This window comes from Bubalus bubalis, chromosome 3 (assembly GCF_019923935.1).
Source record: "Bubalus bubalis isolate 160015118507 breed Murrah chromosome 3, NDDB_SH_1, whole genome shotgun sequence".
In the NCBI taxonomy this organism is placed as follows: Eukaryota; Metazoa; Chordata; class Mammalia; order Artiodactyla; family Bovidae; genus Bubalus; species Bubalus bubalis.
The window spans coordinates 118,608,777-118,633,885 of NC_059159.1; the positions used below are offsets into that span (position 1 = coordinate 118,608,777).

General features: G+C 37.1%; 3 long non-coding RNA genes across 3 annotated transcripts in view; 1 reads left to right on the forward strand and 2 right to left on the reverse strand.

Annotated features, from left to right (window-relative positions):
• Positions 1 to 5,422, reverse strand: part of LOC112583909 — a 47,720-nt gene extending 42,298 nt beyond the window's left edge. The window contains exons 1-4 of the long non-coding RNA XR_006549970.2: positions 5,193 to 5,422; positions 4,488 to 4,521; positions 2,988 to 3,056; positions 312 to 1,713 (exon numbers count right to left, since the gene is read on the reverse strand). This is a non-coding gene — a long non-coding RNA (uncharacterized LOC112583909). The remainder of the gene's footprint in view (positions 1 to 311; positions 1,714 to 2,987; positions 3,057 to 4,487; positions 4,522 to 5,192) is intronic.
• Positions 217 to 14,742, forward strand: LOC123332855. Its single transcript, XR_006549969.2, has 3 exons — positions 217 to 355; positions 3,302 to 3,401; positions 14,123 to 14,742. It is a non-coding gene; the product is annotated as an uncharacterized LOC123332855 (long non-coding RNA).
• Positions 14,743 to 17,398: 2,656 nt separating this feature from the next.
• LOC112583555 lies at positions 17,399 to 24,776 on the reverse strand. Its single transcript, XR_003107606.3, has 3 exons — positions 24,210 to 24,776; positions 22,599 to 22,736; positions 17,399 to 17,580 (listed from the first exon to the last, which is right to left on the reverse strand). It is a non-coding gene; the product is annotated as an uncharacterized LOC112583555 (long non-coding RNA).
• Between the last annotated feature and the right edge of the window lie 333 nt (positions 24,777 to 25,109).

A 25,109-nucleotide genomic window follows, 5' to 3' on the forward strand; every position in this document is an offset into this window, starting at 1 on the left:
TAAGGGAAATTTACAGACTAGATTAGACATGGTTTTTACCCTCAGGAATTTCACAATTTAATGGAGGAAATAAGATTAACACACAGTCAATTAAGAGAAAGTAGATACACATGTACACATAAAAATATTGATTTAAGTTTGGGAAAGAGGAGATAGGGGCAAAGGATTTAGATGCTAATCAGCCAAGTCTTGCAGACTTTGCAGCCTTCACGTGCATTCATCTGAGTGGATGGAAAGCTCATCGTGAGCTGAAAGAAAGAAAGGGGACAGCTTTGCAAGGAGAGATTCCTCTTTTCTCCCACTCCACTCACCCACAAATGGCCCTGGAGCAGAAGCAACTGCGTGTTCAGCGATTGTAAGTCATGTCTGTGTGACTGGCCAGCTGGCTTATTGGATGATGCTGTGGAGACATTTTCACTTGGCCTTCTAGTCATCTGAGATTAGCCAATTTAAAATGCACTTATAGTTTCAGTCCCTAGCTCTTCACTCAATGAGTGAAGTAACATCAAATAGTTTCTCTTTTTTATTAAAGACATAATATTGATATGGTTGACAAAAACGTTTCTACTGCCAATGGTTGAGGAGGAATACTTAATTTCATACGGGGGAATCAAACTTGATATTGGTCTCCCAAAGCCTATATTTCTCCAGAATTTATGCCTAGCACCATGCTTGCTTTTTGGCTCAGAATGGTATGCATAGGAAACGGCAGCCTAGGCTTTGTAGAAATGCTGTGGAGCCCTGGGGAATCCCAGAGATGATCACCCAAGAGGCTCTGCAGTCCTCTGCGAATTTCCTATACCTCTCACCTCACGTTGAGATAACATTATCCTACAGAACAAAGTCAAGCAATTGCTATCTTTGGGCATCAGATGAATGGCATTTTTTTATTTCCGATATTATTTATGGAGTTAAAATTCCCTCTCTCTCTCCTACCCCTGTTTCAGCTTTTTCAATCTAATCAAAGATTGTTTTCTCTTTGCCTGTTGTTGGGGGGAGCTGGGGGGAGAAGAGACAGATGGTATCATTTGCAAAAGGAAAGCTGAGAGATCACACATATATCTTTCAGCTTTGTGGCAAACCTGATGCCAAGATTCTTGCTAGAAGTGCGTAGTGCTACGCAGGCACAGAGGCGTACCAGAGCGGGTGAGGCCAGCCATGGAGGGCAGTGCAGTAAATTGCCGTGAGCTGATCCAACAGCAGAACATGGGAGCTATTACACTTTGGCAGCTATTTTATTTTTCCCTTATGGAGTTTCAGACCTGTCCTGTACACTGAGATAGCTTTCATCTGGTTAAAACTTGTGCCGTATTTAAACTTCCTTCAGACCCGTGGAGTTGGAGGGAGGAAAAAGAAAAAAAAAAAACAAAAACACCTAACATAGCCCATAACACACTGAAATGATGTCGGGGGTGGGAGAGGGGCAGTAATTGTGCCCAGATAATGTTGTCATACTTTGTAAAGCCTTTAATGCTGGAATTTATTTATTAATGATGCATGGGTTATTACCCGCCATCTGTCTTGTGTTAGCAGTGGGCTGTTTCAGATTATGGTAATGTGTTTCTGATTTGAGTTGTGTTGAAAGCCAGAACAAGGCAGCTCATGTGCAGGCCTCTTTGAGGCCTGCTGTTTTCAATTCCTCTTCACAGAAAGGGCTTTTATTTGATTTGTTATGGGGATTTTTTTTCTTCTGTTGCCAAAACAGCTGCAAGCCTGGAAGGGAATAAGACATAGGGCCACATCAAACTTGTTAGCTTGTAAAAAAAAAAAAAAAAAAACTGGAATGTTCTAGGAATGGAAAAAAAAAAAAAAAAGGTTATGAAAAGGTAGATGGACAGAAGTGGGGCAGAGATGGGGGAGAAAAAGCTTTAGAGGTCATTCTGATTGGCTTTTATATAAAGAGCAGACCCCAACATATTTTGTGATTTTAAATATTATAGGTCAGATTGGTATGTACTTAATTTATTATGCCCATTCTTACCAAAGAGGATGGCTTTCTTTTGAATAGATTTAACAGTCTTTATGCTAGTACAAGGAGCAAAAAGAAGTCCCCAGTGAGCTAGCCATCCGCCTCTAGTCATCAAAGCAAACACTCAATAAATAAGCTTTTTTTATGTACAAAAAAATTGATTTGTTATTGAATATGAAAAAAATGAAATAGGTAACAGGCAAGCATATCTTGCCTGTTTTGAACATTCACCGTGATCTGAGTTCTCTGCATTTCCTCTCACAGGCTATATAAGTTGGCAAAGTATGTCTCAAGACCACTGCTATCCATCTAGCAATTGATGGAGAGGCTGTGTCTATTCTGTCCAATATGGTAGCCATAGCTACATGTGGTTATTGAGCATTTGACATGTGGCTAGAGTGACTGAAAAACTAAAACTTTTTTGTTTAATTTTAATTAATTTACATTTTAAAAGCCATATGTGGCTAATGGACACCATATTGAAAAATTCAGTTCTAGGATTAACTAAGCCAAGAGACTTTTCTTCCTTCTGATAAAAAGTAAAGGCATTTTATACTAGCTATTACTATGGCCAACTTTTCACATTGAGAATTTGTTTGAAAGACTCATCCCTGTTGTATTATTAAAGGTTGATAGCACTAAGGCTTTTTTCCAAAGGCCACTGTCAGTTCTTTCTTAAAGCAAGTTCATAAATGTTTCCCATCTATAAAATATGGACTTACAAGAAAACTTGATATTCATATGATAAACAAATAAACAACCATGAGGATCTGTAACCAAGCTTCTCAAGTCATAACAAATCTACTAATACTAAGGATATTCAAGAATTTGTTTTAAATTTACTGGCAACAATTCTCTCAATTCAATTTAACACAGACTTATTGTTTCTGGAACATATGGTGCGTTCAAGGAGAAGCCCAAAACCATGTGAAATTGCCTTTGTACACACAAATACTACACTGTCCAGATTCTAATTAATTCACATTTTAAAAATTATGAGATACTTCTTACTACTTACAAATAAATTTTGCAATGTCTGTGGTTGTCAGTCTGCCCTTCCACAACTGTTTCATCGATGGAGAAGAGGCTATAGAGAGAGATGAGATAAAGGATGTAACAGGGACAAGACGTGTGTTCACCATTCCCTGATAAATTTGCCACCCAGGCACGCATTTAGACTCCACTTCCCAGTCACCCTTGAAGTTTTATGGGACCTTGTGAATAATTCATAAATTGAGTTCCAGTGGAATATGGGTGGAAATTATATATGCCATGTCCAGACCTGATATTAATGTACTTTTTGCATAATTCACTTAACTTGTGTCATTGCAGAAAATAGGCAAAGCTCTGAGGCTCTGGAAGATGGCCACTGCATGACAGGAGTGAGCCTCAATCCCTCAGTGACACAGTGGAACAGAGCTATCTCTCCCAAGTAAGACTACTTAGATTTAGACTATGATTGAAAGAATATTTGTTTGCTCAATGCGACTGAGATTTGGAGGATGCATTTTGCAAACTAATACTAATACAAGATGACATCTTGGAGAAGGAGAACTCAGGCCAAGAAGAACTTTTCAGAGTGTGAACTTCATGTTACTTGCTCTGTCCCTTAACTTTGCTGTTAAAAACCTAACTTCTAATAGTTTTACCAAGAGTTGTTCATATTCAGGGAGAAAAACTTACTTTTTTTTAAGTAAACAAGATGCAAGTGTATTGGAGTGCAAGGTCAATTTACATATATATATGTGTATATATATATATATTTTAAATATATATTTTAAAATAAAACATAGTACTACCATGCAGATTAAAATAAGCTAAAACATTTTTTCCATGTAGTAAAATCCAAAAGGCAAGCCAACTACAGGTCTCAGTGGGATAGGCCCTCACATTATCATCTTCATTGACATAAAAATGACCATGATTTTGTTCCTGAGATTCTGAGACTTTTTCACAGGCTCTTCCTACCGTCCTCCTTTTGGATACTTTCGTCCTTAGTAGTTCTGTCCTTCCAGCTTTTCTCCTGCTTGGGTGCTGTTTCTCAGCCCATGCCATTCAAATTGATTATTCAGCTGGATGGCCTGCTTGGCTTGTTATCTTGCCGTCTCCACAATATCTTGTTAACTTCTTTCTATACACTGGCCTGTAGGCTTGTCCTTCATTGATCAGAACTCCTGGTATGTCAAAATCTCAGCTCAAAACCTCTCTCTATAACTCCTGTTCATCTGGGGTGAGGGCACAGTTTCAAATAAATAATAATCACAATTTTGCTGATAAAGTTTTACGTATGTTTGTGTCCCCCCAAAATTTATATGTTGAAGCCCTACCCTTCAATGTGATGGTATTTGGAAATGGGACCTTTGGGGATTTGTTGAGGTTGTAATGGTGAGGTCCTCAGGGAGAAGACTCCAGAAAGCTTGCTCTTTCTCTCCCCACACATGCACAGAGAATTCTTGTGAACACAAAGCAAGATGGAGACAATTTACAAACCAAAAGAATCCTCAAAATGAAACCTTACCTTACCAGCACCTTGATCTTGGACTCCTCAGCCACTGGAATTGTGAGAAATAATTTGTTATTTTAAGCCACCCGTCTATGATATTTTGCTAAGGCAGCCTGAGCAGAATAACACAGCAGGTGATCAGAGGAAGGAAAGATTTTTCTGTCATCTTACATAAGATAAATGTGGACCACATGCCAACCAGGATGGAGAAGTTTTACTGGCCAGTATAGCCCATTTAATAATCCAGTGGACACATTACATTTGTTTTTTTAATTCTCCCCTTTTCTTGACTTCCTCCTTCCTATTAATGCTGTTTAACTTTTTACAAGTTTTGATACACCTCATTAAATTTCAGCTTGTCTAATATAATCTTCTTATTTTACTATAACTGAGGTAAGAAATTGATTAGAACTGAAAACACTTCAGTTGTTTTTGTTTCTAAGTATTGTTGATAGATCTGTTCTCATGTCTATATATCGATTAGGAGAGCCTGTGATATATACTAATATATACAGTAAGTCTCCTACATATGAATGAGCTCCATTTCGAAAGCATGTTCATAAGTCCAATTTGCTTTTAAGTCCAACTAAGTTAACCTAGGTGCCCAACTAACACAATTGGCTATATAGTACTGTACTGTAATAGGCTTATGATACTTTCTACACAAATAATGCATCAAAAACTAACCAAAAATAAACATTTACTCTTACAGTACATTACCTTGAAAAGTACAGTACAGCAGCTGGCACACAGAGGAATGTTCACATCTTTGAAAGTTCACAACTTGAAGGTTTGTATGTAGGGGACTTACTGTATTTCAATTCGGAAGTTTCCCTGTAAAGTCATAAAATGGACCTTAGTTTGAGTTCTCAAAGCCACATTTTGTAGTCAACATATAAGGTGATACACCTGGATATACAAGATAGGTAAACCAAACATACCCAAGGATAATGTTCCAGACCCATTCTGAGAAACACTGCATTATATTAACCAGTGAAATGATTTGGAAAAATGTAGAGGGGAACCATTTGTTATTCTGATATGCAGTGGTACCAAAATGTGTTATGATCATGAAAGAGCAGTTTGTTGGAATAAAAACTAAATTTAAAGATCAAACATTTAAAGTCTGGAAAGACTAACTAGTTAAAAAATTTAAACCTTATTTCTGTGTATCGAATGATAATGCCCAGTGAACAGATGGAGGCAGGAAACTTTAGGTCTGTGCCCACATCTATGGAAAAGCAGTATAATGCAGGAGGCCCGGAGTCAAACTATCTTTTAAAGGATATTGGCATATTGGTAGCTTGAATCACACATTATACTTCCAATTTAGTAACATTTTTACATCTACTGAATAAATTATTGTAAAGTACCTTGTATTACTTTGATAATTAAATTATTATGGAATACGTATTTAGACAACATTTTATCATTTTAAAGCTTCCTTTTTTAATATTATCAAAATGCTAAAAAAGCCTGCAAAATCCCACAGTCAACTAAATATAGAAAGGAGACAGAAATAAACTTCATGAATTTTAAGTTAAAGAAATGTCAAAATATAAACCCCAAAGTAAATGCTCCCATAAGGATAGTTTTGTCATCTCTGGAATCATTTGCTTTATTTATTCAAGTGATGAATATAAAGTTGAAGGAAAGCACTCAGGCCAATTAATGTTTCCCAGCCCCAATGTGTACAGAAAAAGCATAAAATCTATGGGGTTTCCAAGTAGTGGTTAGCTATGCTGCTCTTGAGACGGTTTGCCCTTTCTCCATCCTTGCCTTTTTGTCTCACGGGGATGTTAATCCCTGCAGGTTGTTATCACAGGCCCTATTAATGCTAGGTTCCACCTGGATTCAGTCAGTGGGTGCCAGCAGGGGGAGACCAGAGAGCAGAAGCATGAAAGGCCATATTCTATCGGTCTCATACCCTTTGCACCAGGCAGCCTCTGGATATAGCTGTGTGTCCTCCATAGTCTATTTCCATTTTCTTCCTGGAATTCTTGAACCCAAGGTAGCCTAGATAACTTGGCTCTTCTCTTTACCTTTCCAATAAGAAGTGACACTGGCTTCTTGTTTGTTTAACTTCTGGGTTTTCTCACTACCAGCTTCCCTTGTGACTCAGCTGGTAAAGAATCCACCTGCAATGTAGGAGACCTGGGTTCGATCCCTGGTTTGGTAAGCTCCCCTGGAGAAGGGAAGGGCTACACGCTCCAATATTCTGGCCTGGAGAATTCCATGGACTATATAGTCCATGGGGTCACAAAGAGTTGGACACGACTGAGTGAACTTTCACTTACACTTTCTCACTACCATCCCTTATATAGCTCCCAGCCCTTTGATCACTTAGCTAGATTAACTTCATGTTGTTTTAAATACTTGCAGAGACTGATCTGACCTTGACTGATGCATTAACTGTATTTCCTTGAAGATGCAGAAGTTTTCTATGCTTGTTAGCTTCCCTGTAGAGACATATGTAAAAACATACAGTGGATATGAGAGGAAGAAGAGTAAAACACCAAATATTTCTTTAGGACTAAAGAACTCACTCAATTCAATAAACAGAATGCCTAGATTATATGTAGGTAATAAATATACTATAACTCACTGGAAAATGGATAGGTCCACTCTAAATTTAGTTCAAGACTTGATGAACTTAAATGGACTTTATTATAATATTTTGTACCCCAAACTACCTTGTGTTGACTAGACAGTTTGGGCAATTGCTGGTCTAAATTTTGAAGGGAAGGAATCTCTATAAAATGTTCCCTTTTTAAAATGGCAGAGGCTGAAAATGCGGTTCAGTGAGTCACTTCATTCCTAAATCTATCACTACCCAAACAAGTTCAACCAATGGGAAAAAAATACAATAAAATAATGGACTGATAACCAGTATCTGATGCAATACAACAGATGAGGAAGTTTTGTAGTATCTTAGTATCTTTATTTTACCCTTAACATAATTTCTTTAGGTGTGACTCTATGGAATCATCAAACTGAAAACTGACTAAACAGATAGTCTATGTCTATAATATTCTAATGTAAATGATCTGATAAGACCCAAGCAAAACGTTTCATCCGTGAACCTCCAGTCTTGTTACTCTTAGCATCTTCTTTAGTAACTAATATCAAGAAAAGCCTCAAGCATGTTTCCCCTAGTTTTTACTGTTGTTAATTCCACCTATTTGCTTATTACCTACAATACAGTTGATATAAATATGTATTTTTCTCTAAGTAGTGTGGATTATTTTGCTACACAGAAACCTATTTATTCCTATTATTAACACTGGTTCACATCTGAAAGTCTTCAACAATGGCTGCTTGTAAGCTGAAACATAAAACATCATCAACAATGGAGCAACAGGAACTCTCATTCATTGCTGGTGGGAGTGGAAAATGGGACAGCCACTTCTGAAGAATGTTTGGCAGTTTCTTACAAACCTAAACATACCTTTAGTATACAATCTAGTAACTGAGCTCCTTGATGATGTTCAAATAATTTGAAAACTTACTTCTATGCCAAATGAAAGAAGCCAATCTGAAAAGAATACATATGAGTGCAACTATGTAATATTCTGGAAAAATAAAATTTATGGAGTCAGAGAAAAGCTCATGACTGCTAAGAGATCTGGGGACAGATGGAAGAATACATGAAACACAGAGGATTTTTATGGCAGTGAAAATACTTTGCATGATACCACAATGATTGGAAGCATGTTTTATTATACCCTTAGGCAAATTCGTAGAATGTACAGCACAAAGAGTAAACTCTAATGTAGACTATGGACTTGGGGCAGTCTATGCCTGTTTAATGATTATAACAAATACACTACTCTTGAGATGAGATCTAAACTGGCTGCCTTATTTATTCACCAAAAACACACCAGTCTCTTTACAATGCTCACAGATGTCAAAATTGAGTCATGTCGTCAGGAATTAAAACATCCTTACTTGCGAGTCTTCCAACTTTATTTAGTAGCCTCTCACAGCTATATATAATATTCACATTTTGATGATTTGTAGGGATAACACAGAAAGTCTATATCCGTAGAGATTTATGGTAACTAGGATCTGGATTTGAGTCAGACAAGCAGAGGTGCTGGTTGTGATCAAACATAGTTTATAATCCCAAATCTATGGCTCAAAGCAATTTTCACCTTTTGTTCTTCATCATGTAAACTCTCTATGTTATTCATCACTATTTAAAACTGAATGTAGTCATAACTAATATCAAAATGGTGTCTGATACACAGTAGATGTTAAGTAAATCTTTTCTGGATTGATGACTTGCATAAATCTGCCATATTTCTTCTTGCACAACTTTCCTCATTTTTTTCTTGCATGAGTTTCCTTTCAATGTGTTATGCAGAATAATTATCTATGTTAGTCGTTCTTAAAAATCCAGTATCTTCCTTCAATAAACATAAATGCCAGAGGGCTAGAATATACTGTAGAAATAAAGTCTCTTCAGTAAGTGGTGCTGAGAAAACTGGATAGCTCCATGTTAAAGAATGAAATTAGAACATCCTCTGACACCATACAAAAATAAACTCAATATGGATTAAAGACCTAAATGCATGAGCAGATTATATAAAACTCCTAGAGTAAAATATAAGCAGAACACTCTTTGACCCAAATCACAACAATATCTTTTTCAATCTGTCTCCTAGAGTAATGGAAATAGAAACAAACAAATGGGACCTAATTAAACTTAAAAGCTTTTGCATAGCAAAGGAAACTATAAACAAAGGAAAAGAAAATCTACAGAATGGGAGAAAGTATTTGCAAACAAAGTGACCAACAAGGGATTAATCTCCAAAGTATACAAACAACTCATGCAGTTCTATGTCATAAAACAACCAAGCAAAAAAATGAGAAGAGACCTAAATAGATGTTTCTCTTTCTCCAAATAAAACATACAAATGGCCAAAAGGCACAGGAAAAGATGCTCAACACTACTAAGTATTAGAGAAATGCTTCCCTGGTGGCTCAGATGGTAAAGAAGCTGCCAGCAATACAGGAGACCAGGGTTCAATCCTTAGGTCAGGAAGATCCCCTAGAGAAGGGCATAGCAACCCACTCCAGTATTTTTGCCTAGAGAATTCCATGGCCAGAGGAACCTGATGGGCTACACAGTCCATGGGGTCACAAAGAGTTGGACACAACTGAGCGACTAATGCACAGAGAAATGCAAATCAAAACTACAATGAGGTATCACCTCACACCAGTCAGAATGGCCATCATCAACAAGTCTACAAACAATAAATGCTGGAGAGGATGTGGAGAAAAGGGAGGTCTTCTACACTGTTGCTAAGAATGTAAGTTGGTACAGCCACCATGGAGGAGAGTATAGAGGTTCCTCAAAAAACTAAAAATAGAACTACCATACGACCCAGCAATCCTACTCCTGGGCATATATCCAAAGAAAACCATAATTCAAAAAGATGCATGCACCCCAGTGTTCACTGAACCACTATTTACAATAGCCAAGACATGGAAACAAACTAAATGTCCACCAATTAATGAATGGATAAAGATGTGGTACGTATGTATGTATACATACACATATATGTATACACACATATACAAACAATGGAATATTACTCAGCCATAAAAAAGAATGGAATAATGCCATTTGTAACAACATGATAAAGCTAGAGATTACCATACTAAATGAAGTAAGCAAAATAAAGATAAATATCATATGATATCACTTATATGTGGAATCTAAAACACAGAAAAAGATTCAAATGAACTTATATCTGATAGAGAAAGAGACCCACAGACATGTAAAACAAACATATGGTTACCAAAGGGGAAACGGAATGGGAGGATGGATAAATTAGGAGATTGAGATGAATATATGTATGTTGCTGCTGCTGCTACTGCTGCTAAGTTGCTTCAGTTGTATCCGACTCTGTGTAACCCCATAGACCCACCAGGCTCCTCTGTCCCTGGGGTTCTCTAGGCAAGAACACTGGAGTAGGTTGCCATTTCCTTCTCCAATGCATGAAACTGAAAAGTGAAAGTGAAGTCGCACAGTCGTGTCCTACTCTTAGCTACCTCATGGACTGCAGCCTACCAGGTTCCTCTGTCCATGGGATTTTCCAGGCAAGAGTACTGGAGTGGGGTGCCATTGCCTTCTCTGATATGTATGTTACTGTATATAAAATAGATAACCAACAAGAATCTACTGTATAGCACAAGGAACTGTACACAATATGTTGTAATAATCTATAAGGGAAGACAATCTGAACAATATATATATATATAATACACACACACACATATCTGAATTGATCTGCTCTATACCTGAAACTAATATAATATTGTAAATCAACTCTACTTCAATAAATAAAAATTTAAAATAAAAAAAATTTTAAATAAAGAAATAAGTACCAAAATGCTCTTCTTGAATTTTTTGAATTCTTGAAAGTTCAAAATATCATAACCACAAAATAAATAAAATCAATGCAATTTTAAAGGATAATTTTAATTTGAATTTAAAGGTATAAATTATGTATTTTATTTATTGACTATGATTTGTTTACAATACCAATTAATTTATTATAATTTAAGATAGAAATTAATTTTCCTCCTTTGTTCACATTATATCCATGTAAGCATTGACTTTGTTTATTTGTCACAAGAATTCCTTCCCTAGGTTGTACATAACATAGAGGAAGTTGGCCATGTAAACCAAATATGCTTTATTTTAGAAACAGGAGTTAAGTAACATGAGCCCCTGCTCATGTTACATAACCACATATCCTATATGTTATAGATCACTGAATATATTAATATGTTGGATACTCTTTCAATTTTGCATGACAACCCTCCTCCCCAGCACACACACACACACACATTCCACTGCGCCCCATTAGGGTCATGTCCTCTCTCCAGCAAACTGTGAGGCAAGGTCTTGGATGTGTACTAACTAACACGTACTGGTATCTTAAGTCTTGATTTAATTATGAAAATTTCATATACTTCTGGAGAAGGAAATGGCGACCCACTCCAGTACTCTAGCCTGGAAAATCCCATGGATGGAGGAGCCTGGTAGGCTGCAGTCCATGGGGTCACTAAGAGTCAGACACGACTGAACAACTTCACTTTCACTTTTCACTTTCATGCATTGAAGAAGGAAATGGCAACCCACTCCAGTGTTCTTGCCTGGAGAATCCCAGGGATGGGGGAGTCTGGTGGGCTGCCATCTATGGGGTCACACAGAGTCAGACATGACTGATGCAACTTAGCAGCAGCAGCAGCAGCATATACTTCATTTCTGGTGATTGCTTCAACTTCCTATAATAACATGTAGATAAAGGTTCACAAATCAGAAACATAGGAAATGCCTTTTCTGATTTGATTAGAAAGAAACATATGTCATGTCACTTCTACCTTGTGTTTGTTTTATTTTGCTTTCCAGAATTTTTAATCAGTTATTTTAAAAACCTGAGGTTTTGAAAGAGACATTTCTGACTTCAATTGACTTTAGAATTAATATCAAAATCTTGGAAGATGGCACTTTCTAAATTATCTGCATGATTGCAAACAGAGCCTTTAAGTTTGATACAATCAGAGTCAATTCTATCATAGTTCATCTTTGACAAGTCTTGTTGACCAAATACAAGTTTTAAAATGATAAGTTCTGGATGAATGCTTCAGCTTGAAGATTCCAGAAATGGTCTAGCATGAACTTAAACTCTTAAGAGAGTAATACAAAATACAGATAATTTGAGAATTTTTTAAACAAAACTAGTCTCAGCATGAAGAAGTTGGAAGAAAAAAAAAAAGGGATAACATACTGCTGGCTTGATGATGGTACTGAGGAAGAAAACAAGAACAAGGAGAAAGTATATGAAAAGAGTTGGCAGAAATGTTCACCTCATAGACTGATCTCTAATAGGGATAGAAGATCCAATTCTCTTGAGGAGAGATTTAACTATCCTAATAAACATGGTCAGTTATCTGAGAATGAAGAAGCCACCCCTAATGACAGACATTTATGTCAGGAAACCAATGTCAGACAAGTGGCAAACTATAGCATAAAAACAGACTGCAAAGCACACCCAGCAGCTACAGGTATCTAGAAACCACTTCTGCTCTTTTCATTTCTTCTTCTAATTTAAAACAATTTGCCAGTTGTAGAGTATATTTTAAGAATATGTACTCATATTTTTACTGATTCAATATATTTCATTGAGCACCTGTTATGTGCCCTGTGACTGTTCTAGAAGATGATTCGTCAGTGAACCACTCAGGGGAAAAAAAAAAAAAAATCCTGCAAAGATAGAATTTGAGAGATTTTAAATACACATGTATTTCTTTATGGATGTATCAGTGAATATATGTATATAATATGTCTGTGTGTGTATATGTATGCCCACAAGGATAATGGTGGTTTTCTTGCTCAATCATGTCTGACTCTTGGGACCCCATGGACTGTAGTCCAGCAGGCTCCTCTGTCCATGAGATTTCCCAGGTAAGAATACTGGAGTGGGTTACAATTTCTTCTCCAGGGGAATCTTCCCGACCCAGGAATTGAATCCGGGTCTCTTGCATTGCAGGTGGATTCTTTACCGACTGAGCTACCAGGGAAGCTCCATATAAAGCAAAACAGGATTGTCTGAGGAGAAGATTTGCTATTTAAAAGAAGCAAATGTGCCTGGAGCTGCTGAGAAACCTTGAGGAGACTGGGATAACAAGGAAAGGGTGTCTGAAGGAGAGAGAAATAGATTTAGGTAGAAAAGGCTGAGTCTATGTAAAGTCTTGGAGGTGTAAAGTCTTGGAGGCCACGTGTTTGCTCTGAAAACCCCAGAGAAACTCAGCAGAGGAGAGACATGCTTAGAGTGCTCTTGAGGCAATCACTCTGGCTGCTGTGTTGAGGATCCATGGAAGGGGCATGGGAGCAGAAAGCAGCAGGGAGAGCAATTAAGAGGCTAATAAGAAGGCATTCTACAGAGCTTTCCTTGCTTTCCTGGTGGCTCAGACAGTAAAGAATCCGCCTGTGATGCAGGAGACCCAGGTTTGATTCCTGGGTTGAGAAGACCCCCTGGAGGAGGGCATGGCAACCCACTCCAATATCCTTGCCTGGAGAATCCCCATGGGCAGAGGAGCCTGGCCAGCTACAGTTCATGGGGTTGCAGAGTCAGACACAACTGAGCAACATTTCCTTTCTGAAATCAGTTTGTAGAATCATTTTTAAGAAACGAAAATGCACACTTGGATGCTGCTGAATAGACCGGAGTGGAGATAGGCAAATCACAAAGTCACACAGATTCATCTGAAGTGGTATGGAGTTTTAGAGAAAAAAGTATTCAAGAAACAAGGGCAGGCTGCGCAAGCTGAAAAGTTCAAAGGTCACTCAAGTTTATATTCACATCTTGAGCCTTTCAAGTAGATCAAAGGTGCTTGTCTTTGTGCGACTGATTCATGGGGCTGCCAGATGACCACATATGGTGGGGTGGCCTCTGTTTTATGAGCCTGCCCTACCTGCTGTTCTCCTTAGGGGTTCTGAGTTCCTATTTACTCTCCTGTCTTACCCTGGCTACTCAGAGAAGCATGGGGAGAAATGAAAATTCTGACTTGGAATTTGCAGGGGATTGCTACAAATATTGAGATTAACAATGTTCTTTTGCTTCATTCACCAGAGATTATACAACAGTTTCCAGAAGAAAATGGTTCCAAGATCATTGTGAGATCTCAAGAAACCCTAGATTTGAAACACCTTGGTCTGCTGCCCAGCCAAGCATCACAGTTAGTCTTCAGCCCATGGAAATCTCAGTCTTACATTCTAGAAAGGCAGACTGGACATAAATGTGTAAAATCTTTAACTTATTACTGATAGTGTATTTATCTGTGTTTGAATTTTGAAAAGAATAGGAAAAATAAGGAAAGAAGTCCAGAGTGGAGAGGAAGAATTGAAGTCAGGCAACATTTATAGGACTCCTACCACAGCATTTATACATAGTGTTGAAGTGCAAAGCTGCTTTTACTTACCTTATCTAATGAAATTAGTTCACACACCATTTTAGTACCCTAAACAAAATTTATATTACTAAAAAATAAATATTAAAATATCTTTGATATCCCTTTAGTACTTTATTTCTTTTCAAAATTATGTCAGTCTGCAAGTTTTTCATTAAGTGAACTGTGTTTTGGCAATGGCACCCCACTCCAGTACTCTTGCCTGGAAAATCCCATGGATGGAGGAGGCTGGTAGGCTGCAATCCATGGGGTCGCTAAGAGTCGGACACGACTGAGCGACTTCACTTTCACTTTTCACTTTCATGCATTGGAGAAGGAAATGGCAACCCACTCCAGTGTTCCTGCCTGGAGAATCCCAGGGATGGTGGAGCCTGGTGGGCTGCCGTCTATGGGGCCGCATAGAGTTGGACACGACTGAAGCGACTTAGCAGCAGCAATCATGAACTTGAAAATCTAAAAATAAACAGGAATGATTTCTCCCCATATCATAAATTTGTAAAATCATTGACTTATTACTGATACTGTATTTATTCACACATTTTTAATAAAAAACTTATGTCAACACTTTCAACTACAATGTTTTTGTAGCATTTTGAGAATCAAGCCTTCCATCTTAGCATTTTATCTAAGTGAATCTGACATGCTAAGTACCCGCTGCCTGTATAGTATTGCAGCAAATAGTTCCGTAAGTCTCTGGGTACTTTTTGCTTATTATGAATCTTAATGTACTTTGATTTAATTTCCTAAGCATTGTTCAAACTTATTCTTTCTTTCACTTCCTAATGCTACTGCAGAGGGAGAAGTCTCCTCCCTAAGTCATTTAAGATCATAGAAATCATTAGACTCGTATCATGTGAATTCAGCCATTCCCAATTATGGCCAACCGACTGAAAACCTAATAAATGCCCAGGGACTCGTCACATGACCTCACAGCACTGATTTTGAGGAACGAGCACATGGAGGCACTTGCAATATCAATTTAGTCCAAAGAAAATAGGATGTAGTAAAGAACAGGATTGAAAACACATTCCATGTCTCAATAATACCCTAATAGTTTCTTGGCTTCTCACGATTAGAAGTGCTCATGATAAACAGATACTGAGAAATAAAATCAAGGACATAAAGAATAAGTGTCAGAATAACAAGATAAATTTTAAAACATAAAGATCAAGGTGATTAGAAGGAGTGATAGAAATAGAAGCCAGAGTAGAGCCAAATGACTAAATGAGATGTAAAAGTATGCTAAGATATAACAGAAGGAAATGAACACTGTGTCCCAGAAAAATCTAGTACAGAATAGTCAACACTGAATACAGTTTTGATGAAGTTACCAGACTTCAAGGATGACAATAACTCCTTTGAATATCAAATAATTTTTTTAAGGTCCTAAAACAGGGAGACAGAGGATGAGATGGTTGGATGGCATCACCAACTCAATGGACATGAGTTTGAGTAAGCTCTGGGAATTGGTGATGGACAGGGAAGCCTGACATGCTGTAGTCCATGGGGTCTCAAAGAGTCAGACAAGACTGAGCGACTGAGCTGAACTGAAAACAGGGAGAGTGGAATTAAAAAAGAAAAATCTGAGTGATCTCAGACTTCTCCAAGGCAATACTTAAGGGTAGAATATTGTTAAAAAAAAAAAAAAAAAAGCCTACAAACTGTTGTAATAAAAAAAATAGTGTGACCCAGTAGTCTTAAAATGAACCAAATTCCTTTTCTTCATGTATAAAGGCAAGGGACATATCAAGATTCAGGAAATATGGACTTTATGAATGTTTCACAAGAAGAATTACTATTCACAAAATCTAAATAATTAAGAGATAAATCAAAATAAAGAGCTCAGAAACAATAAAGCCCTAGTACAAAAGGACCAAAGCCAAATACCAGCTGTAATTACAAAAGAAAATACAACTCTATAAATCTTAAAATATAGAGGAACACACAACAAGCCTAGCAATGATTGGAAAGTGCTAAGTATGATGAAAATGCTGGGAGAATAATAAATGCACTTACTTTTTTGTCTCCATTAAGAAACAAATGTTTGGGGATAAAAATATGCATCAAAATCTATCCTCTAAAAACAAGAATAAGACTGCTTTTCTAGGGCTTATGCTACACAGTATCAAAACCAAAAATGACCATTTATTATATCATAAATAAACCTCATCAAATTTTTAGAAGTTAATGCCAACTTTTAATGTCTACTCTGTCTAGTTTTATTGGACAATGGTTAAAAAAAAAAACTAACAATAACAAAAACTAGATACAAACACACAAAAGAAATCCAACAATCTTGATATTCCATACTTTTGTTGTATCACTAGAGTCAAAGAAAAAATAAAACTTAAAAATGCAGAATATCTAGAAATTAGAAGCAATGAAAACATGGCAGAACTATGAGATACAGCAGTACTTACAGAAGAAATTTATAAGTACACAAGACAGAATCAAAATAAATGAAATCAAATTAAGAAGTTAGGAACTGAATTTAGGAAATACAACTTAGAAAAGGAAATAATAGAATTTAATAAAGATAAAAGCAAACTAATGCATTTGGATGAATTCCCTTTCCTCTTGGGGAGAGGGGTATCAGTCTTTTAAGTTTTTAATGCCTTTAACTGATTAGATAAGGACTACCTACATTATACAATCTAGTTTATCCAAAGTCTACTGATTTAAATGTTAATCTCATCTTAAAAATACTTTCCAAAAATGAATAGTTTTTAATCAAAATTATAGCTTATGACCTGGCCTTATTATATTTTTTAATTGAAATATGGAAATTGTATGTAGAAGAGAAAAAGATGCTAAAGTAAATCCTTTTTAAACCTGGGAATGGATGTGCCTCTTCTTCTGCCAGGCTGTTAATATGAAGGTGTCAGTCTAGGGAGTAGCTGAGCCAGGTGAGCTGATACACAAGGCATAGATTTTTGTGTCCTACCATTACGCTCATATGCATCATAAGCGTCAAATTCCTCCAGTGGTTTCCCTACTTATAGTACTTACTGATGTGCCGCAGAGGTGTTCCTGCTCCACGTTCATATTTGGAAGTTTTTGCACAACTGGGCAACGGAAGAGTCTCTTTCCATGTTCTTATCTAGGGGTTGGCAAACTTTTCCTGTAAAGACAGTAAACAGTTTGGCTGTTTAGACTACTATATGATCTCTGTCTCATATTCTTTGTTGATTTTATTTTATAAACCTTTAAAAATGTACAATCCATTCTTAGCTCACAGGCCTTGCAAAAACGGGCTGCTTGGTAGAACTGGCCAAAAGGCCATAGTTAGCCAGTCTGTTCTCTCATTCCTCTCACTTCTTCCCCATGAAGAGAACTGTTAGTGGCTAGTCAGGGCTAGACTCACCATAGCAGCTGGGTAGGCCTCTCTGTTATCTGTTCTAGTTTGAATTTGAGCCAAGTCCTGGAGGTGGAGCTTCCTCAGTGATCTTGCCTCTTGATTGTCAAGGCAACCAAAGTCACCCTTGTATCTCTGAAAGAGTCTAACTCCTTCCCTTAGCACTAGAAGCAATCTGCTTTGTATTGTTGCAGTAATTATTGATGCAAGAGGTGTTCTTGCCTCTCCTTCAGAAGCAGGCCTTTACTGGAAACAATAGATCTTGGTTTGATTCCGGTGCAAACAGTAGGGCTTACTATCCCTCCCTAAGATGCAGAGAATCCCTCCTCCATAATGGCCCTCAGACAACAGGGTTTCCTACTTCTTTCCCAGAAGGCTTTTACTTCTTATGAGATAAAGATCCTGGGAAGATGCGTCTACCTCAACGATAGACAGTCACTTTCTGTTTTTGGAGCCACTGAGCAGGCTCTCGCCCATCTCCAGCACCACCTCTAGTATTTCTCAACAGTGCTCAGTGGGGGCCTTTGAAGTAAAGCTGAGCAAAATGTGTGTTTGGAGCTCTCAGGTACTCTAAACAGATACACTAACCCATACTTGGCCCTTAAAATTTCATTATTTTCACTGATTTCTTCTCACCCACCTCTGTGGAGCCATCTCTACTCACTCTGTTCTTCTAAAGGTGAAATTGCATATTCCCTGTGTGTCTCAGAAGAACTTGTCCTTCTTTAGAATTCAGTTCCCTTTACTGTGTTATGACCTTAGGTTTCTGCTAAGAAAAAGCTTTTCAAAAGAAGTTACTATTGTAAAGCAATTATCTTCCAGTTAAAAAACAAGTAAAACACACAAACGCAGTTACTATTTCTTAGATTATCTGGCTCTCTCTCATTGTTAGGCAAGGAGTGGCTAACTCTATGGCTTTCTACATTCAAAGCAGAAGCATTTATAAAGCTTCCCTCCCATGGGAGGAATGACTCAATAAATATTTAGTGATGGATTCATAATTTAAGAACTCACAGAATGTAAGCTGTGTTCCTTTACAAGACTATTTTATAATATCTTAAAATTGTTTTGCTGTCTTATGGAGCTTATGCACATGTGGAGTATGGATTTCTGAATATCTGTCATACCACATATCCTCAAAGAATAACAAGTAACTAAATGTTAGCAGTAAAAAATATCAATTCTATTTATGACTGATCAGTTTCTGGGGGAAAGAAGAGGACCTGTTAAATTTGTTTAATGGCAGTGAAAATGTTTTTTGTTCTTTTTCCACATTGATCGGAATGAGGACTTTGTTGAATAATCCAGGATTTTACTTAATACTTATTATTTTGTATTATTATTATACATTCCCTTTACCAGCATTCATTTATGTTCTATCATATGCATTGCTAAATACTCTGAAGTAAGAGTTGAAAGACTATAATTTGAGGGCCAAATCTAATACTCAACTTGTTTTTGTACAACTCACAAGCTAAACATGTTTTGTACATTTTTAAATGGTTGTTAAAAATGGAGTTTTGAGACAGAGACCACGTGAGGCCCCCAAGCCCTAAAATGTTTACCATCAGGCCCTTTACAAAACAATGTCTTCTGTCATTTGTGTCTAGAGGACACTAAACTGGGTGATGTGTTGTCCCCTGTCCTCAAGACCCTTGCCCTCTGGTAAACAATTCAGCCATACATATAAACAAGTAAAATGTGAAATAGAAAGTCATGTGCTATGTGATAGATACCAAATCTTATTCTATAAAGAATACAGAGGAGAGAGTGACTAATTACAGGCAGGAGCATCCAGGAAGCCTCTTTGGTGGAAATGGCATTTTAATAGGACAGTAAAATATAGATAGAATTAATATAAGCAGGGACCTAAATGAATCAAATTCAGTGGATACCCCGGGTTCAGAAACAAGAAGGCTGACTTCACAACTTATGAACTGGAAAATCATGTGATCCATTTATTTTTTTATCCTCAGTCATTAACCCTGTGCCAATAAGATTCATTTTCAAATGAGATTTATTTTAATGTTAAAAGATTTTGACTTGTTACAGAAACAACCCACTTTCCATTAATCTATATTTTTTCCTCAGAAAACTTATAAATATAGTTTCTTTACTTATTAGTTATTCTCTAAAATAGTACTAATGACATGGAACTGAGTGATCATTCGTAAATTGGAGCCTGCGTATTTCCTGGCATTACACTCTCAGGCAACTCAGTGAATCAGCATAGTGTATGTACTTAGAACATTAATTGCACTGCAGAGTTAGGATGAAGACTTCATTTTTTTTTTTTGGTTTTACTGCTGTGTTGTTAAAATCTTTGAGAGGTTTATAGCACACGGACACACACAAGAATCAGCAGAATGTGTATTCCATGTCAGCCAATCTTTTTTTTTTTTTCTTTTCACTAAAGCCCAAAGAACAGCATGCTTTAACTATACTGGGACTAAATAGGAAATCTAGTACTTTTGTGATAATTAGAAACCCAGCATGACACTTACATAACCAATTGGGAATGCTTCTGTGACAAGAGCAGGCTTTCCTAATGTCACTGGCCCTCAAGAATGATTTTTGTCTGTCCAAATAAGTTGCAACATGGAAATTTAAAAATAATTCTCACTGGCAGTCTATTTAGGCTTTCTCTTTATTTTACAGATTAGTGTAATAACCTAAAATCCATTCCTCTGCTTTCTGGCCTTTGATTACACACACTCAGCCCATCATTGGCTCTTCCTGCCATGACTGCATTCAGTAAAATGAAGATGTGTAGTGTAGTGCTTTATGTAATGAAGACGACTTTCATGAATTTAAAGACTCCTGCCATATATATCCATGTCTGTTTCCTTGGTTGTTAAAGATCTCTGTCTCTATTTTGAGGGGGCTTAAGCATTACCCAAACTCTAAAAAAGAGAGGTGTATCAATAGGGGCAGATTAAGCAACTCAGCAAAATTTCAGAGTAGGTAAACTGCTTTCTGCTTGATGATCCATCAGTATGCCGGCTTCTGTGAATGAGAACTGCGCAGCCCACAGGGTTGAAACCACTGACTTCCTCCAAGGGCCATGGATGAGCTATAGAAATTGGCAGACCATATTGATGGCTTCTTGAAACTGAATGTTGGCAAGTTTCCTAATGCTGGTCCTGAAACTCTCCACATGATTCTCCATGGGCTGAGCTTATCCCAAATTTAGCTTCTTCCCATTCTCCTATAGCCCTTTCACCACCAGGTTCCATGATCTTCTGAGACAGAATCCTTAGATCTTTCTCTTTTCCTAATTCTACTGACACAGACCTAACACTTAACTTCCCTCAAAGTCCTGATTGGAAGGTCAAGTAAATGAACACAGAGGTATTTTAAAAGCTGCTATTAAAAACAAAACAAAATGAACAAATAAAAAAAACTTGTATCTCTGGAGGTAATGTGGACTATCTGCCACTAACAAACGAGCAATTGGGAAAGTTACAAACAAGCAATTGGGAAATACAATAACAAGCAGAAAGTATTTTAATCTATGATCTGGATAGATTCATATTAACACAGTTACATTTAGCTATGATTTCCACTATGCTGCTGCTGCTAAGTTGCTTCAGTCGTGTCCGACTCTGTGCAACCCCATAGACGGCAGCCCAACAGACTCTACAGTCCCTGGGATTCTCCAGGCAAGAACACTGGAGTGGGTTGCCATTTCCTTCTCCAATGCATGAAAGTGAGAAGTGAAAAGTGAAAGTGAAGTCGCTCAGTCGTGCCCAACTCTTCGCGACCCCATGGACTGCAGCCTACCAGGCTCCTCCGTCCATGGGATTTTCTAGGCAAGAGTACTGGAGTGGGGTGCCATCGCCTTCTCAGATGATTTCCACTATAGTTAGTACCATAATATCATAAAATAACCCCCAAAGTTAGTTTTTATTATTATAGTATCATTTTGGATTATCTTTTAAAGGTAGTAATTTTAAATTATATTTTGAATTGAGTGAATGAAGTACTGGCTTAAATAGAAAGTTCTAATCAGAAGCTTTAAAGCTATGAATTTATACATGATTATTTTAAAAATTTGAAAAATCTGAAGGCATTGACAGTTGTCATGGGATGTTTCTTCACATTCACAATAAGTATGCCATTCTAAAAATATCATAATATTACCCTGGTAAGTGGTAAGCACCAGCAAAATGAAATATATTTTAATATTTATTTAAAATATGAGATATTTACTATAGAGGAATAACAAACCTAAAACCTAGAAAACTTTGACATGAGAAGGTCTGATTGATATCACTTTCATAGTATAATTTAAATCCCAGCCAACACAATTTTGAGAATAATCACTAGAAATTTTTCTAGATAAAAAATAGAAGACTTTGTGAGGAGCAATTCAATAAAAATACACATAGACAAAATATCTTTCAAAGTTAACTTCAAGGTCATTTTCAAAAATACTTTAAAAGATGAAGCTCATGTAACTAGAGAATATTTGATAGAGCTCATGTTGTAGGCATGGCTACATCTATTTTGGATCAAAAAGAGGCAGTCAAGCTGAAAAAGGTGCCCGTATAGAACCTGGGGAGTGGTAACCTGCATCAAGGACATCACTTGACATGAATGACCCAGCAGCCACTGCATCATTTACCAGGAACACTCTCCTTAAACAATATGCCTCCTGATTTCCTTTGTGTGTTCAATGGGGTGGTAAAAATGGAAACTTTTAGTTAAAAAACAAAACAACAAAAACAGCCACTGATTTGAGTATCATTTAAAAAAAATAGGAAAGGACTTTGAAAACTTACGATATAGATGAACTACAGCTTAATCTGGAAAATTGCAGCCCAGATGTGCAACGAGAGGACTGGTGCTTTCTGATCCTGGCTTCAGTGATGATTTTCCTCACGGAGAAGGGAAATGAAGACATCCAGTGAAGGGTCAACCTTCAGATTAGATGAATTAGTCCTTTTTTGTTCTCAATGATAAAAGATGTTTAACAAAATTGGCTTATCTAGAAGATACTTTTTTCAAGGCTAAATAGTTCAATCAATAACTATAAGAAGACACTCTCAAGGTTGTTGCTGCACATGACATGATCACTACAATTAAAATGAATGTTGAGAGGTGAAATGGGAGAATTGCTGTAGGGATGATGAGGTATCTGAGCACTTTAGCTCAATTAAAAGTAATGATGTTTACGATGTCTTTGTTAAAGTTAAGAACAACATTGTCATTTATCTTTCTTTGATGAAAAGAGTCCTTTGATGAGTATATGCCAGAGATGGTAAAAGATAATGCCCAGTGGAGGAGAGAAATTTCAGCCCTGTCACATGATTCAAATGTACAAACAACATTTGAATTTCCAGCAATGGTATGTATGTATACCATTTTAAACTCTCTTTGGAAACATTATGGGCATTTTTATTCACTGATCATTACAACATAATTTATAAGTCAGTAAAAGAATAGGTATGTAATCTGAGTCCATGTATCTATCCATACATACATTTTTATTGGAATACCAGAAGGTATTTCTGGGCCACAGAATCTCCCTCGTTTTAATCCACTTCATTTTTAAATGTAATAAAGTCATTGTAACAGTATATTATCCAACAACCAGGAAACATGGAAAACAATTTCTCTTAAGTGTAAGCAATGCCATATAAATATATAAGTAACTTACACTTAAGCTAGCACAAACATATATTTGAATAGAATGCAATATCTGAAAGAATCATTATGATAAATGTGAGAGCTATTATTTTTGTTGAGTCATCCAGAACAGCAAGGACTTCTTTCCCTCTTATTTTAGGGCTATGTTGCAGAAAGTCTTGAGAAGTTTGGCATTATTTAAGCATCTGCAGAAATGTGTGTTTTCCATTTTTCCATGAAGCCTACCACAGCAGTGATCAGTACTCTTTTAGTCAGTCTCTTCTGTGAACAGTGGTTTTGAAATGAGATGCTGATGTTTAGAAAAATCAATACCAGTTTTAAATGAATATTGGAATTCAGAAGTCAATGGATTAAAGAACACCATTGTGGATGTAGCCCAGTTTTGCTTAAAGCATGAAAAGCATAGTTCAGTGATTACTAAATGGGTATTTGGCCAAGTTACTTAATCTGTCTGTAATCTATTTCTTCATCTCTCAGATGAGAATAATGTAATCACCTCATGGGTTTGATTTTTTGACACTGATTGCAGACAGAGCAAGTAAATTCATCCCAAAGTTGCAAATACTCTAAACTGAGGTATAGCTTGAGAAATTTGAGGTTAACAGGGAAGGCTGAGATTAATTAAACAGAAGTATACTTCCAGGATACCATCAAACCATGAAAATTCTGAGATAGAAGAAGGAATTAAAATGTAAAGCCTGTAATAAACATTAAATTAATAACCATCAGGAAAATGTACCTACAGAAATGACAATCTGTGGAAAATTCAGAATCAGCAGAATCCAGTGGCTGGCCTTTCAACATGTTTTCTGTTGTGTGACATGTGGGCAGTCCATTTGGTGCCTTGTCTTGGAGAAACTTGAGAAACCACCCCCACACACACAAAGAGAAAAACAAATGATCAGGGTTTAATATCATAGCATATACTATCAAATTAATATAAAATATTTTAATCTATGGAGGACCAGTTTTCTTAAGTCTAAACAAAAAGCTTAAGTCTAAATAAGTCTTAAGTCTAAATAAAAAGCTGCTATCTTTCAGCATTTCAATGGCTGTATTAGGAATTTGCCAGCCAGTTGATCTTAATGTTCATGAAGAGCTCAAAAGATGGAATTATTTAAATAAATTTAGAGAGATTTTTTTCAATTAAAAAAAAGAGGGAGAACATTATAATCAAGCTTTGGGTTTCATCATCTTGACATGGCGTGTTAGTTTGCTAGGAGGGCCAAAACAAAATACCAAAGACTGGGTGGCTTAGCAACAGAAATTTGTTTCCTCATAGTTCTGTTGGAGAAGGCAATGGCAACCGACTCCAATTCTCTTGCCTGGAAAATCCCATGGATGGAGGAGCCTGGTAGGCTGCAGTCCATGGGGTCGCTAAGGGTCGGACATGACTGAGCGACTTCACTTTCACGCATTGGAGAAGGAAATGGCAACCCACTCCAGTGTTCTTGCCTGGAGAATCCCAGGGACAGGGGAGCCTGGTGGGCTGCCGTCTATGGGGTCGCACAGAGTCAGACACGACTGAAGTGACTTAGCAGCATAGTTTTGTAAGGTAGAACCAAGAACCAGGTGAAGGCAGACTTGTTTTATCTGAGGCCTCTCTCCTTTGCTTGCAGATGGCTGCTTTCTTGATGTGTCCC